The 14753-nt window shown below is 37.1% G+C and overlaps 1 protein-coding gene across 6 annotated transcripts in view; it reads right to left on the reverse strand.

Moving 5' to 3' along the window:
* atp2b2 (ATPase plasma membrane Ca2+ transporting 2) overlaps window positions 1–14753 on the reverse strand; it is a 144126-nt gene that overhangs the window by 113096 nt on the left and 16277 nt on the right. Inside the window, exon 1 of one of the 6 annotated variants that reach the window (XM_020703152.3) lies at window positions 7168–7474. The exons of the other annotated variants lie outside the window; for them this stretch is intronic. The gene's annotated coding sequence lies outside the window, so the exon portion shown is untranslated. Of the gene's footprint in view, window positions 1–7167; window positions 7475–14753 lie in introns of those variants that run through there. 6 annotated transcript variants of the gene reach the window in all.

A 14753-nucleotide genomic window follows, 5' to 3' on the forward strand; every position in this document is an offset into this window, starting at 1 on the left:
CTTTTCCCCACATTTAATGCAGGTGAAGTGTCTTCTCTGGATGGCCATGGGACATTTTGCCACAACCTTTGCACTTCTCACTGTCTGCCTTGGATATTAGTGGTCTTTTGGGCAGGTGTCTCTGCTACTTCTAGCACTGTCATACAGTGTAGACTTCAGCTACAGCTTCCTCCTCATAAGTGAACGCGTTTAGATTCTCCATTCCTTACTAAAGGGGGTAGAGTAGTGTGGTAACTTGATTTAAGATATTGTAGGTATCTGGATAAACATCCCACTATGCAAGTTTCTAAAGGCATAATTTCTTGTTACAACCACTCTTCATATGCTTTTTGCCCATCAAACATCACTTTTAAAGTGATTATTTACAAAGTGAAAGTTAGCATGGCACTGGGGATGTCACCGGCCACACACATGCTTTTTGCCAAGCCGTAACTCCTCGACCATGCAGTCGTGAATCAGATGATTCTGATGCAGAGAAAAGCGGCGTTGCACCGCTATGCAACAAACTACAAAGGTAAAGTGTCGCATAATGGTGCAAAGCCACTTTTCTCCATGACAGAATCAGCTGGTGGTTTACGCTGATTTACTGCTGTGTTGGGTTATATCAGTGAAAGGCTGCTTTTCTGCGCTTCAGAATCCCCTGGAATTACATCAACTGTGGCAACTGTTGAAAAGTTATGGCAGTCCAAAGCTCCAGTGTGAAAGGGTTAAACAAAAAATTGTTTTGTTCAGACAAACTGTTGAGGAGCTTATCAGGGATTCTTATTTAATCAAGAGTTTTGATTTTTCTTGTTACCTGTTTGGATTTTGTGCTGATATTAAGCTGTATTTGTTTTTGGTACTGAACTGCTGTTCTGTGGATAAGTGGTTCATTTTCATCTCTTTTTCTCATAAAAGGTGATGGCTAGATGGTTGCCAGTTCTAAAACGTAAAGTTAGCACTGCAAAAACTGAGTCTTAATAAAGTATAAGGGGCCTTTTTTTCAAGAAAAAATGTCTTGTTTTCTGTCTTGCATCAAAAATAATCTTATCAAGAAAATCTTTGATAGAAAAATAATCTTTGTTTGAGAAAATATGTCTTAGTGATAGGAGGTTTTTCTGAAAATAAGATTCCTTTTTTTTTCTTTTGCTTATTTAAAGTAAATCTGCCAGTGGAGTAAGAATTTTTGACTTATTTCTAAGGGGCCTGGTTTTGCAGTGTGCTGCCAAAATTTGTGATTAGCGGGTAGGAGTTTTTTTTTTACTGTTAAGCTTCTGGAGTCTTTGCCCTTTGGGACTTGTTCTAGATTGCTATTACTAATCATTTCTAACAAAGAATGTCAAGTTGATCTTGCTTTTTGTTAAGAGCACAAAGAGAGAGATCTCATAGAGCACATATTTGTACCTATATAGACATTATAGGTACAAATATGTGCTCAGAGAATAAACTTTATTCCATGTTGCTACCAAATAAATAATTTCTTTTTATTAGCTTGAGTAATACACATTGTGTTTATCATAGAAATGCTTAGAAATAACATGTAGCTTGCAATCAAGCTCTAGGCTTCTCAACAGGAAAAGCACCATATCATTGAAGTTAATTAGCCCACCATATGATTGATTTGATACACTCAATAAAACAAAAAAAAACAAACAAAGATACTCAGAAGAGAAAACTAAAACTTTGGAAGTTATTGATTTATTTTTAATGCCACAGCTGAACTTATTTTTGTGTGGGACAAGTTTCCTCAAGAGTATGGAAAATATTATCTTGACTCAATATTCAGAAGATGTCAGATCCCAATTAATTGCAGAGGGTATTTGGGAACATAGAGTTGCAGTTTGTCTGAAAGGTCTTTTTTCATCACAGTTTGATTGTTGAGCTGATTATGTATAACAAAATCTAAAAGGACAGGGAAAAAAAACTAACTATTTTCTGTTGACCTGGCTTGATTTTCATTTGGGAAAAACTGGCCTAGTGTATCATTAACAACACTTTTTTTTTTTTTTTTCACCATGCATGCAATTCTGCAAAAGATTGTTTTTGCTGGATGTTTTTGCAAATACTGATTTCCTTTGACCGCAGTACAGTTCACGTATTTTTTTTTTTTTAAAAAGGATATTTCCTAAACAATAGTATAAATCAAAAATGTACCTATATGCTAAAATGATGCAATTAAACATTAGACTTACCAATGCACAGCTGTAATCCTATTTTATTAACATCTATTTACATCTCTGTGCTGTGTGAGGTAAAAGAAGAGGTGAAAATAAGCATCATCTGACTGCACCAGACAGAAAACCAAAATTCCCTGACTTTATTTGAATTTTATGACAGTTCCCGTTTTCAAACACGTCCCAATAGATGATCGGTTGGGTTCCAGACTAAAGCCTGTTTGAAAAAAAATGAACTGAAACGGGGCACAGTTTTAAGCACTAGGGGCTTATCGGAAATATAAGCCAGTCCCCTTGCACTGGTAGCTCTAACTTCACAACTTCAGCATCCTTTTCCCAACATAATCTCTGTACCTCCTCCTAACATGTCCAAACCATCTGCTTCCTTACATTTATCTCAAAAGCATCTACCACAAGCTGTCCCTTTTGATGGATTAATTCCTGATCCCATTCATTCTGGTCATTCCAAAAAGAACCTCAACAACTTCAGCTATGCTACCTCCAGCTCTGCCTCCTGTTTGTTTCTCTAAGCAGTAAAATAAAATAACAAAGAAGTAAATCTAAGGCCATAGAGACATATTACTTGTATGATGTGATTGTTTTAGGCTGAGTTTTTCAGTACCAGTTCAACATAAACTTAGTAGTCACATTACTAGTCAACAAAAAAGGGGAAATTTGACTTAATCTTCATCTTATTGATAAAGCTGTACTGTCAACACTCCTAAAGTCAGATGAAGTCACACAGCCATTGGACAGGTTACGCATAATGACCCAGATTAGTTGTCTTAAGTGACTCACTCCAAGGATTCATTGTTTCTTATTGAAGCAAAACCATGTGAGATCTGGAAATCTGGCCTCCTCTGGAACTTTATTTCAGACTGGAGAGGTTCCTTTGAGTGGTCATGACTTATGCCTTAGTCACAACTGTGGGTGCAGGCTGTCTGTGGGTGGAAAATAGGCAAACCTGTATGGAGCACAAAGATGGCCTACTGGAATTATCAAAGTTGTAGATCACTCGCTTAATAAAGTTTTTATGTATTTTTTTTTCTATGGGAATGTTGCAAGCAACAAGTAGCAGCCAACACTTGTACAACACACAAGGGCAAGGAAGGGTAAAGCAGGTAATATGCAAGAGTGTCGGAATTATTTTTTATTTTTTAACGAACCCCCAAATCGTGTCTGAGGAGCCTATTAGTGCTGTTCACATGACAAGTGTTGCCTCCTTGCATGTAGCCTGACTGTTAGAAATTAGGACATTAGGCAATTAGAGTGTAGCTTATGTTGGCATCCTACGATTGTCCTACGCGCACTTACGTATCACCTGCACACCCTGTGTGTGCAGGTGATACGTAAGTGTGTGCAGTGTTAAGGAGCCACTATGCGCACCTTACAAATGACTGGAATGTGGCGTAAGGGTACCGTACGACAGCGTCATCTGTGGATCGGAAGAGTACGCAACTTACATTGCCTTGCAGATTCTTCATGATTTACTTAACACACGCAAGACTATCAAACGTTTTATTTCATGACCTGTCTTGAGGTGACTGTACAAGCATCAAGGGAAATTAAAGAGACACCTGTGCTTCCTTAAAGATGTGGCCACTCCTCTCTGCCACCCTCAACGGCCCTGGAAAATCCAAAAACCATCAGCACATTTACAAGTTAACCTCCAGTACGGGTGCATGTAGCTAAGGTTTAAGTCCACCAGGATTACAGACAGACTTCCAAAACATCTTTACTTGTTAGGATCTTAAAATTTGTCAAAGTAAGGGATATTGTGACCAAAATGGCCACAAAGCTGAAGCTCAACACTAGCATTTTTCAGTTCCTTTTAAGCCCAAGTATCTTTTAGCTAATGTGCTACCAAATCTGCTGTCAGTGTGAAACCAACTATTTTAGTTTAGGGACTGTATGGAAGTTTTTGAAGGATACAACATTAGCTAGATGGTAAAACTAAAATACCACAGAAATAAATACATTTCTGACTTTGTTGAAATATTATTATAATTCTGCATGTATGTTATATTTCCCAACATAAGATGCATCACTTTATAATTTCTGCTTGATGACTTGATAAACAATAAATGGTATAGCTATGACTGAAGAAGAGTTGATTTCTTAAAAAGATTGTCAAAGACTATATTTCAAATCACAGGCCCACTCCAATCTTTTGACCTATTTTAATGAATCTTCCGTAGTCTTTTAATTATGCAGTTTTTAGCCAAAAAAAACAAAAAAAAACTGTGCTGTTTTGTAGAACGCAGGTTCTGCAGCACGGCAGGAGTTCATCTGAAATCTGCTTCTGAGTTGGCGTGAAAGTAAGCCAACAAAGGGATCATTTCCCAAGATCCCTTTGTTTAGATTGTCTCCCGCTATCTTACAGTACTTCCCACCCCCAAGCTAACATTAGTGGTGCAACAAAAATGGCGAGAAATATTGGAGCTATCCAGCTGTACAGTTTTGAGCCAGACGCCAGCTCTGACGAGGAAAACAAAATTGTACATGAATCTATTTGTCTGCAAGTGGTTGCATCAGAATGGAGCGGAGTAGGGAGCTTATGGACAGCCAATATTAGTTTATTTGTAACGACACAAGCTTTTACTAACTTTTTTTATCTGCTCCTGAGTCACAATGATTTGAATAAAGAACTACTCAGAAACACAGTTTTAATCTTAATTTTCTTTATATATGTCATCCATCATGAGTAAAATGCTACAAGAACATGGAAAAAAACCAAAATGCAATTTTTCATTGGAGTGAGTCTTTAAAGGCTCTTGCTGTCTTATTCTTCTGATTTTTAATTTACATTAAAAACATTTTTTAAAGAACCAGGCTAACTTAAATTAACATAAAATAAACATCTCATCTTAAGGTTTACTTAGACTTAGGTTGAAGCTATTCTTGTAGCCTAGGATCAGCAAACTCCTTTACCCCATTACAAACAAAGGCAGCTGGAAGATCTCAGTGCAGCAGTAGTCCTGTGACAGCATAAACATTTAGGTAGCTCCTCACTGTGCTCAGTCCTGTGCTGTTTGTCCATGCACTCGGTGCGTGGGTTCACTGATTTTATCTCGCCCTGGTACTTTAATGTTTGAGGTCCTCTCGTCTCTGAACCCAGCATTAGCATGGTCAAGTTATTTCCTCTCAGGGGCTATTTCCACTGACCAATAAGGGATTTTTCCATTCACTCCTTCAAACTTGGGTAAAAAAAAAAAGCAAGCTGGATTTTTCCAGTAAATTGTGTATACTACGTTTTGTTACAGGCAGCTGAAAAGTGTATTCCATAGCAAAGAAGTGTTCCTTTTTATTGATTACAATGGATTTGCCTATGCCACATTCTCAATCATACTGCTTTTACTGCACTTAAAGCAAATGCAGAAAGAACTGACAATGTAGCAGATTTGAAGAACTCTTAAAGATCCTCTTGACTACCGGTAATTATGATTGTAAAACATAAAGTTAAAAATATCAGGATTGCACAACATATCACTCAATGCAATTCAATGATTCAATCTCCATTTGGTTATTAAAGAATGTATGTTTTGTCTGCAACCAGCAGGAGTGGCAAAAACATTTAGCCACAAGTCACATTTTGAAAGACAAAAAAAAAAAAAGGAAACAGATGGAAATAGGGAGGGATGATCCAACTGAAGGAAGGTATAAGAATAGGACTTCCTTGTGGGTGACTTCATGCACATGCTACTCATGGACTGCAGGTACTGTAATTGGTGTCAAGAAAACTTGCCTGTCAGTACACAAAAGGGCTGTAGTTTGCTCCTTCACATCCAGTCCTGCACCACTCTCAGTCCATCCTATCCCTTAGATGTGTGAAGATCTGTCTGTCCCACTATGCACAATTTTGTTAATAAGTAAAAACTGTTAAGTAAGCGGAGGAAGGGATGAATCCTAATGTAATCCTTAAGAAACTGGTCTGTAATATCTAGAACAAACATTTTTTAATATATGTAATGTCAATTTTCTCTCAAATAACTGATAAGAATAATAATTCAAAAATAGGAAACAAAATTCTAAACCAGTGCTTAGCCACTGGATAATTGTATCATCTCCACTCAGAATAAGCCCCTTTATGTCCCCTTAAATGCCAAGGGAAAGCAGGTGAGCTGCGCAGGGGCTGCATTTGAATGAGGCACCATACTGCAAATCACATTATGGTGCTCTCCGTGCAGGATATTATGGGACTGTTTCACAGACTCTGTTTCACATTTAACCTCCAGTCTACTGACAGTGGAAAAGAGCACATGTTTATCCACATGATGCAGTAAAATATAACTTTGCTGGCAAAAATTAATAAGAAATTACATAATTCAAACTGTCGGCTTATTTGCCCGAATATGTAAGTGAAACTATATCAGAATAGGTTCAAGGCGGTCTGGAAATTGTAGCTACTGTCATCTCAGTTGTTTTACTCAGGTTCTCAGAATCTCATCACCATCCTACCTTTTTTTACCTGCTATCAATCAGTCTTTTTCACTTAAAATAGATACTTAATTTGTACTTTTAAATTTTCCTTGACTTGCTGTTTGCTTTCTCAGTCAAATGCAGGCAAAACTACGGCTAAATCTCAGCTCCTCCCAGATGAGGAACAGTGAAGTTTTCCTAACAGGCAGATCTGAACCTCACAAGCCAATTCCAGTGCAAATAAAAGAAATGAAAGAAATAGTAAACATAAACCAACATCATCTTATAGTAAATTAAATTAACTATTTCAAAAATGTTTTTTGAGCTGAAAATCAGAAAGCCTAAAGTGTGTGTTGAGCTACTACACAAACTGTTTTTGAATGAATAAAGCCAAACAAGTCAAGCACATGCCTTTCTACACTATCTATGTCTCAAAGCAAAAACCGTTCCCACTGAAGGAAAGCATATGAAAAGTGGCATCAGAGTAAAGCACTACAAGTGTAACTGCCTGTCACTAATCCCTTTTTGTTTCCTTGCTGCAGCAAAATCCGTCTTTCAAGCACAATTGCTGCTGTTGTGTAAATGATTTACTTACAGAAAGGGAAAGACAGAGCGAAATGTGTTGCCTGTGCTTGAAAGAGCTTCCCAAGATATCCCTGCTGGTGCTGATGATGGGTGTAGTTGTAGGGTCGCCTGTCCAAGACTACATGTAATCTAGAGAGCCTGCAGTAGGAGCACAGAGCAGGCTGAACCAGGCTTTTCCACGTGGCTTGGACAGCATATTTGCTGCGAGTAAAGTCATTCTGGGTGGCTAGTAAAGCTGCACAGCACGAGAAAATACAAGAACAAGAAGCTTCACACTAGGGCTCTGTCCCCAGAACAAATGTAGAGAGGGAGGGCGGAAAGCTAGGAGGGAGAGGTGAAGGAAAAGAGAAGGGGAGGTGGGGGGGACGCAAGTGTTGTGTATATTTAGGACCCATGAGTATGAACCCTTCCAATAACAACACAAACTGACCCACACTTCGTCAAAATTTGCATGGCAATCCGAACATTAGAGGAAAAGTAGTTGATGCATTATCCTCCTCATCCCTGAGTTTTTTTCAGTGACCTAAAGAAACATTCTTCAGTGTTTTGTCCTTTTCAAGGTGACACTAAATTAAGTAGAGTCCTGAATTTTATGGTGTGATGTAAAATAGCAACATAAAGAAGAAAGAGGCGAAGTTCTCAAGAATTTTCTGTCTACGCTGAAAAACCGAAAACATTCCCAAAAAAGTGTAATCTATATTTAGTGATCAAGTCTAAAACAAAAAAGCACTTTAGAACTATTATTCATATCTCAGAAAATCTCTTACTTTTTATATTTTTTTAATGAAACCTGCACTTGAAATTACTTTAGTACTCATTAAAAAGCTTCAAAATTATGTTGAATTTCATGCTTGAGAGATGTGCTTGTAAATCAGCATCCATAGCAACATCAAAAGTTAGAAATGTTCTCTTATTTCCTCCAGAAAATTATGATTTAACATCTTTTTAAAGGGAAACAGCCGAACTTGATTCATTCTACCTGCTTGGTGCAATGACAATAAAAGCAATACATTTATTCAGTAATGCTAAATGCAAGAAGCAACAACCAAAATCAAAATAGAAAAAATCTGAAAATCATTATCACAATTTTTAAAATGACTGAATAAATACACATACATAACCTAAACATAATCCTAAACCCCCTATGGGATTGCTATGGTGAAAACAAGGGAAAACTTAAGATCAAGTTTTTTTTTATAAATCAGGACTGTCGCATATATTTGAGTACTTTGTTAATTATTTAGATCATAAATAATCCCAAAGAACTAATCATTTAAGTATTAACTATAGCTAAATTGGGGGAGTTTAATGCCAAGGTTTTTTTTCTGTTTTGAACATAACTTTTATTAATTTTGCAAAAGCATTGACAGCATTGTTAGAAATAGCAATAAGGAACATTTAAAATGCTACCTGACTAACAGTTTCAGCCTAACCTGCCTGAAATGTAGCATTCTTCTGTGTGCTCCAATGTTTGTAGCATTTAAGCTCCCGTAAATACTAAATAGCTCTGACCCATTCTGTAATCTGCACATAATTATTATGACCAAAACCAGAAACGGAGTAACCTAAAGAACACGTTATGCCAATTGTCTGTAGGACAGTACAAATAATCGATTAAAACAGATTTTTTATTTAAATTTTAAAAAATAAAAGGGGTTTATACAAATACACATCTTGTGTGTCAGAAGATCCACAACCCCCTGTTGTAACAGGAAAACATGTCCAACACAAGAGGCCCTCAGCTCTGTTTGTTCAACTGTTGGACAGGACACGTTAGAAAGAAAAGAAAAATGATTTGTTATTAAATCAACCAGAAAAGTCACTTTACTTCGTATTTTGGTAAGTTTTACAATTAAATATAAGTAAAAAAGCCAATAAATATGTTTTAAAGACTTGTCAAAAGTGACTTTATCAGCTAAAACTTAATCAAAGATGCAGCTCTTAATTTATTGATAAATCTTTCCAACTTGACACGGCTGATCGTTCTTAAGGACTGGGAACTTATCTTTTTTGTCAAGTCAAACAGGAGTAAGAGGTGGAAATACACAAACATAAGGGGGCTCTAAGAAGGGGTATTCAAACGTTCATGCATGTGTGACCATCTGAGGACAACAAAGAACATATGTGCAGAAAACATGAGACACGTGGGACAGCGAAGCTGGCAGGGTTCTAATTATACTGCGGCATCTTCACAGAGCAACTGGCTGTTTGTGTCTGTTTTTAAACTATAGGACATTAGTATTTTAGGCACACATTCATTGCTAAATGTCTCAAGAACTTATTCTTCAGGTAAATGTTTAAGGAGGTAAAAACAAGTCAATTTTGCTTTTACCCTTTTAGTAATTCTGAAAGTACTAAAGGGCATTAGCTGCAGAGAAAGTATGTGGCATTAAAATCAAGGGGCAGCCACAAGCAAAATACAAGTCTTGTTATACAATAACCCCTGAACTATCTGTGTGCAAGTGCGTTCAAGAGTGTCATATTCTTTTACTTCTGCACTAAGACTATTTTCTTCAACCTTGACGCAACCCACTATATACGATCGCAAGTACACAACTTTACATTCACACAAAAGAGCGCTTAAAGTCTTAACAGAAAAGGAAGACACGTGAGGCAGAGAGGTCTTCCCATGCCCTCCTGCCCTTTCTGTTGGACTTGGACATCTCCCACAGGCTGAGCTGTAAATAGACAGTACCCCCCAAAACCTTTAGAAGTACACACATTCACACAACACGTGCAGGCGCACAGTGCACACAAAAACACACAGAACTAAACTTAGATTCCTATTCTATGCCTGCCACCATTGAAACTGCCTTCTCACACAGTAAAACGGGGCAAATCAGCTTGACTTTCAACAGAAGTTATACTTTTTCCCTCTGACTATGCACAGATGATATGCATGTTTTTTAGTTTTTCACATTCTGCTGTGATCAAAATTGTCATAATACACAAGACTGCTATGTCTTTGAATGTTTTTCTGGTTTTATTGTTTATTTTATTGCTTTTTTTATTCTTTTCGGATGTGCCAGTGTTGATATAAATGCAAGCAGATGGCAACTTTTGAATTTCCTTCAGGATTATCAATTATTCTGTTATATTTCTATTTGTGAGCACATGGCAGCTACAAACCTTTTGTAAATTGTAATGCATGTAGCAGTATATTTTATAAAGAATCTTTTAGAAATTGTTTATAGATCTAGTTTTGGATAAGAAAACAGAAGCAAAAAGCCCAGTCTAGCTTACGCAAAGTAGGCTAGAAAAACAGACAAGCCCTTACAGCTTCTTGTGGCCTAGATAGCAAAGCAAAAAGATGTTTCAATATCTCGAATTTTTGCAAATGGTCATATGTCTTGATGTGATTTAATTCTTGCAGGAGAAAAGAACGTAAAACTGCCAGCAGCTTAAATAAAAACAAATAAAAAATATAACCTTAGAAATAAAATAATAAATTCAGGAACACGCAGGGATATTTAATGATACCCACAGATGAAGAGGCTCTAGAAAAACACATCGCTGCATCTTTTACTGATCTGCTGCATTGTGGATCTATTTAATGATTGTCTCATGGCTGTCATCACAAACTTTTACTTTTCAAACAGAGTTTAAATAACCCTTTTTTTTTTCCTTTTGGTTTTGTCATTTAACATTACAGAAGAGGCTAAGGAATAAGACATAAAGGGTACGTGAAAAAATGTATGGAAAGATATACAATTTAACTCAAATTCAAAGAGTTATGTTGCCTTCATGAGTATTTTGCATCTATATTATGATCAGATATTGTTCTGCATCCCCCAAATAAATTGTGCATTTGCGAAGAAATGTTCAAGTGCAAAATAAAGTTACACTTTTGCAACACCGGATTTTTCTTGTATAAAAAGATTTGTGGCTGTAAAAACTACTAGTGTTTAAAAAAGAAAAAGAAAAGTTTTCCACAGCAAGACACACAAACTCAAGTTCAACTTTGACCTCACACAGAGTTTTGACATCAATATTCCAGTCCAACCAACCAATCAGAAGCTTTCTGTTGGGAGTTTTCTGTGATCAGTAGCCAATACGAGTGCTGCCTCTTTATAGTCAATCAGACTGAAAAATATTATCCTAAATAATTTAAATAGATCCTTCCTGAAACGTAGGATAACCTCTGCTGTTGCATTTCATTAGGAGTAGCGTGCCATCAGGACTGCAGTGAACTCAACCATAAAATGAGATCCATTAAGCCAGATCACTCAAGATCACGCAGAACTCTTAATATGTCTGCAAACTGGTGTATAACAGCAATGTTAGGAAAAGAGATTTTCACTCATAGTTTACTTTTTTTCAATTCAATTTTTTCATTAGACGTTGGTTATATTCCCAAAAGGATCAAGGAATTCATTTGTGTCTGAAGTGCTCTCTAGAAACATAACGTGATCTCAAAATGTTCACATTTTTCTTCATCATCAGACTTACTGTACCTGCAGAGAGCCATTTTAAACGTACTATGCAGTAATGAAGAAAACAATATTCATGTTTTGCTTTTTTGATTTGTTTCACAGGATTAAACTTACTACTTTTCCTTTTTTTATGTGATTTCACTCCAAAATACTCCTAACCTTTGTTTTCATAGAGTTAACAAATGTAAGAACAGAAAATTCCTCAACCTTTATGTACAGTTTGAGAGAAAAGAGCATTTAATTTTAAACTTTTGCCGATGAAATGCCATATAAGAGATAGATAAATGTTTCATGTCCCATTCAAAATGAATGAAACCTTCCAAATGAAATAGAAGTCACATAAAGTTCAATCTGATCTTTGGCTCACTGTAAGGAAACATGCAGCTGTATCACTGACGTTTACTGCCATGTGTAGCATTTTACAGACAAAAAGAGAATTTTCTCCTTGTGTCAAGATGACGAAATGATCTTCAAATTAGTTTTTTATTTTCCTTTTGACAAAATATACACTTTTATAAATATAACTCACACGTCTGTATAACTAACTGTACATCAATAATGTAACAAAGTCATACAGAACAAATTGAAGAAGGATTAAAAAACATAAAGAAAGAAGCCGAGTTTAAATATTAGACAAAATTTAAGTAGAGCATTATCTTACAACTGACAGTAGAAAGAGATCCCATGTTTTAGCTGCCAAATCATAGTGGAAACAAGGAGAGAATCAACATGCTCAATGAAAAACTTTCAGGCAGCCTACCCCAGTTTTGCTCAGGACCACTTAAAAATACAGGATAACATTGTATCTCTCTCCGACTGAAGCCTGTTCAAATAAATAAAGGGTGGGTCTTCACTTAAAAAGCAGAAAAACTCAATTTTACTCCCACATTCACTCTTAAGTTCCCTTTTGGTGCCGCTCTGCTTGCTAATGATTCTCAAACACTTTAAAAGAAATTGTCAGTGACCTTGACGTACACGGGCTCGGTATTTCCTTGATGATTGGGTTAGCATTTGATTCAGCTTGCTGGCTGTCACACTGGGATTTAGTTTGGTTTGCAGTTGCACATGACAATCTCTGCCAGTATAAATGCATCTCACATTTCTGAAGCCAAAGTTACCCCAAAGCTACATTCACACTGCCTTCAGTAACGCACGTTCCACCACCCACTTTCAATTTAAAGCCCATGTAATCAGCATAAATGCACTCTGTCACATTCACGAGTAGCTATGCAAGTTGAAACAGTCGTTTTCATTCTCTACATAAACTATGTCTGGCCATTGAACGCATGTTGCAAGTTCAACCAGGTCAAACTTTGACCAATCAGGGACTCGGATTTGGTAGTGACGTATGGATGCCGTCCCTTTTAATTCAGGGAAATGTCAATCGTTTGGCCAAACCTTTTGCAAATTGATCACGGAGGAGGAGTTAATGTTTGCGGTTTGTGTCCGTCGAGAATTATATGACACCAAGTCATACTGGTGTCATTTCTTGCACCATTATTTAGCACCAATATACAGTCAATTCATACTGTATATTGGAATAGAGCTGTGAAAAAACTTGGAATGAGATTCACAAGATTTGCACCACTTTGACTTTTCACACCAAGCCTCTTCCAACTGTGGGTGGTGGACAAGCGCTAGTAAACAGTAGAAAAGAAAAAGAAGACAAAGCCCCCTCCCTGCTTGTCCAGTATAAACACAATGGGTTTTACCGATTTCTGGAACGGGCGTTATATGTGCGGTGTGTCCAAACCTTTAAAGGGAAGCCGATCATTCTGCCATCAGGTAAATTTACAGTTTGCTGTATGGAAAAACTGAGCTGATGGAAGCTAGAAAATGTGTTTGAAGTACAAGGAGGAGATTTTCACACATTTTAATTTTGTTTTTATATTACCACGCTTCCTCATCAACAACTATGGGTTACCCTCAACCTCTGAAAGAGGACATACATGATTTTTGGTTTGGAAACACAAAGACAAAGAGAAAGTATGACACAAAAAACCATGCTTAGCTTTAAACACGGATTGATTCCCATATACTTTTTTCACATCTAGAAAGATATTAAACAGCTTTAGTGGCATTTAGAGAGTCACTCCGCCAGCACTTGTTCATCTGCAGACCTTAATTTTATTTAGGATAGGACAAAATATGAAAACACAAGTGTTACTCAGGTTTCCTAAAGCATAATGCATTCATTTACTGTGCCTTAATATTGTGCAGTGTAGAGAATGGAGGCATGCAAAGGGGCAATAGTGCAGTATGCACGCGGCGCACGTGCTTCAGGACAGCAGCCCCAGCAAAAGAGTGGCAGAGTGTACAAGGACAGTTTCAATGACAGTAATCTTACATGATGGAAAAGATTAGTGACTCAGTTTATTGGTGTACCTTACTGGCAACACCAATATTCACCCACGCCCTCCCAGTACACAGCAAGTTTAATCTGAACCTACGTGGTCATAAACTATTGCCGACATCAAGGCTTTTCGCACTTTCTGCCCCTCTCATCTGCCTTTACTGCAGTAACCTCATGACCTGCAGTGCAACACTGGCCCAAGCGTCTTCATTCTGGATCCTGGTTTTATTGAAGTACGTTTGTCAGTTCCACCAAATGTCATCATCCCGTCCCACTTCATCCCTTTGTCAGCTAATTTTCAAATCATTAACTGGAGATGAACTCCAAGAAAAATCTTCTGGATCAAAGTTAATAAATTCTACAAACCTTTGCAGTCAAAACATGTGAAGGTAGAATAAGTAACAGAAGCTCTTCATCCACTCATGCTCACTTAATAAAGCTGATAGAGTAAAGTGAATGTCTCATTTTGATAAAACACAAAAAGTCAGAGAAATACAAACAGCTCCATACAGCAAAATGTACAACCACATGGGTCAGTGTAATTAAAATATTAGGCCGCTTGCAAGACCCAAGCACACACACACAGGCATAAATACACACACAGGCATAAACACACACACTCAGTTCATGAGCAGGGTAAAACGGCAAGAGAAGAAGAAAAAGTAAAATTATTTTTATATCCAATATGATTGGAATTAAGTAATAAAACAACCTTTTTTAGAGCCTTTGGCTTGTTGGGGAAATGTTCCCTTAGCTACATTAGAAAAGCAAAAAGCATGAAGGTCAGCTTGTTGTAGTGAAAAATCATAG

Source organism: Oryzias latipes, chromosome 5 (assembly GCF_053564925.1).
Source record: "Oryzias latipes strain Hd-rR chromosome 5, Olatipes_Hd-rR_3.1".
Lineage (NCBI taxonomy): Eukaryota > Metazoa > Chordata > Actinopteri > Beloniformes > Adrianichthyidae > Oryzias > Oryzias latipes.